Source organism: Pteropus vampyrus, unplaced genomic scaffold, assembly GCF_000151845.1.
Source record: "Pteropus vampyrus isolate Shadow unplaced genomic scaffold, Pvam_2.0 Scaffold309, whole genome shotgun sequence".
In the NCBI taxonomy this organism is placed as follows: domain Eukaryota; kingdom Metazoa; phylum Chordata; class Mammalia; order Chiroptera; family Pteropodidae; genus Pteropus; species Pteropus vampyrus.
Window position 1 is genome coordinate 924086 of NW_011889090.1, and position 2539 is coordinate 926624.

Genomic DNA, 2539 nt, shown 5'->3' on the forward strand with positions numbered 1-2539 from the left:
GAGGCCACACACCAGAGAGAACAGAGCTGGGAGAGCCTATCGCCCAGCCACGGGCCACAGCTGGACTTGAGCCGCTGGTCTGGAGGGACCTGGGTGTAGGAAAGTGGGAGGAGGGATTGTGCGGGGAGAACTTGAGGCCCAGAGCAGATCAAGTCTGCACCCCTGCCCTAGCGGCCACCTGGTGGAGGGAGGGCAGGGGGCGCCCCAGACAGACAAGTGTCCCCAGGCCAGCCTGTCACTGGAGGAGAAGCACCCTGCCCTGTTGGCACTGAGGGAAGCACCTGGCCCCCTGGAGCCATGGAGCTTGCGGGAGAGAAAGGCGGGGTTGAGCCCAGGGAGGCTGCCGAGCCACAAGGCCCCACTGACCTAGGCCAGGAGGGCGTGGGGCAGCAGCCAGGTGGCAGAGACCGGCTCCGGAGCAGGAGGTCTGCTCAGAGGGAAGGGGTACGACCTACGTGGTCTCGCAGTCTTTCCTGCCCCCGTGCCCCTTGGGAGCTGCGCCCCTGCCTGTGCACCCCATCTCCTGGAGGTAGAGGCTGCCGCTGCTTCAGCTGGCAGCCCAGGTGGACCCTCGGGGGTGGGAAGGGGGAAGGATTGGCCCATGAGGACACACTGAGGCCATCACCAGTTTCTGGCCAGCTGTCATCTAAAGGTCTGAAACACAAAGCTCCTTCATGTTCCCAAAGGTGCCCAGGCCTCTGGGTTTGCACAAGGGGACACAGTATCCACTGGCACCGAGTGGGACTTGGAGGAGGCTGTGTTCCGTTCCTGAAGACCACGGCTGTGGGCTGCCCTGTGCGCTGTCTGTCACTAGCTGGTCCTGCCTAGGACTGCCCCCTACCTGTAGGGTCTCACGCCTGGGCGTGGCAAGGCCAGAGTCAACTTACTGAGTGCCTCGTTCTCGGGGAGGTGGGCCTTGGGGTCAGCCCAGGTTTACATATCCTCAGCTTCCTCACTGGTGCGGGGAGGGAGCTGGTTGTTTGGGGTACTGCTGGTACCCCAGGGCGTTTGCTAAGACGACTTGAGTTTGGCGGCAGAGTCCAGAATGGCCAGCAGGTGGCGCCATCAGCCCATCTGCTTTACTGGGTTAGCAGGTAGAATTTAGGGGATCAGGGAGTGAGTTTCACCCCAAATTGTGAACGTGGATCAGAACCGAAGACAGACAGTGGAGTGACTGCTCACTGGGCCTCAGTGTAAAGATGGGGACCCTGCAGAGGGAGGCAATGCGCTGATGGTGGCTTTCAAAAGAAAGTCCAGTGGGAGAGGCCACAGGGGCTCCTTGCCCTGTTGGTAAGTCAGCTCTCCGGTCTCCTGGGGGCCGCAGCCTGGAGCCCTGGAGCAGTGTTGTCCGGCCCCAGGATTCTGGGGTGGGCTGGGGGCAGGGCCAGGGCTCTTGTCAGAGGAGAGGGCCTGTACCCCTGTTGCCCCTGGATGACGGGGCCTTTGCCCACGTGATTTCTGACAAATTGGTTCCCCCGGGGACAGGATGGGAAGGTGAAGAGCCCTGTGGACTTTAGGCAGAGGTGGCTGCTGGGACCCTGTGTCCGGGCCTGCAGCAAGGGGTCACCCTGGGTTCCAGCGACTGCTGCTTTTCTCCACTCGAAAGGACACTCACTGGGAACGTGTCCAGACTGGCCTCTGACTTCACCTGCTGTGGCCTCAGCTGGTCCTTCGTCACCTACAGGAGCTTTCACGGGCGTCCGTCTTCAGCCCGGCCTCCGTTTCCGATCTGAGGAGTGCGGGGGCCGAGGGCTGATGTCATCGGCTGGCTGTGCGGGGAGCCTGCCTCACCAGGGCCTGGGTCCCCTGGGTGGGCTGGGGCAGGGTCAAGCCCGCACATCCCGCGAGCCCTGGAGATGCGGCGGGGGGGGGTCACCTCGGTTCGAGTCCCCCAGCGGGTGGACCCGCCTTCCCTTCCTTCTCCCCGTTTCCCACACTGACAAGCTCCCCCTAGGTTCTGCCCCTGCAGCCTGCAGGGCGCAGCAGCCGCCGGAGCCCCAGGCGTGCGGAGACACAACACGGGGCCGGAAGGGGACGAGGGGCCGGCTGGGGCCAGCGGCAGAAAGGGCGGGGGCTCCCCGTCTGCGGTTGACTGAGTGCCCGCTCAGCAGGACGGCACCGGGTGCCACAGCCGGTCTCCTCTGGGGGCCCGAGGACAGCGAAGGAGAAACGGGGCGGAACAGGGACAGGTGTCCCACGGCCGTGGAGGCCACATGACGGCAGAGACGCTTTCTGTCAGCTCCCTGTGATCCTTGGATGGGGGCTGGGGGCTTTCGCCTGTGGGAGCGAGACCGAGACTGTGAGCCAGCCCTGGGCCGGGGACCAGAGGGGCCTCTCCTGCCTCGGGGCCTTGGCACACGCCGCCCCTTCTGCCCGCAGTGTCCCCCCCACACAGAAGGCTCCCATTCACAGCCCAGCCTGAGCTCTGCCCAGCCTTCCAGCCCCCTCCGCGCCCCCTTGTACCCTCCTCCACACTAGATCCGCCTCCCTGCCAGCCTGGGCATTGTGATGGGTGGGATGGGTGCAAGGACCCCCCCGC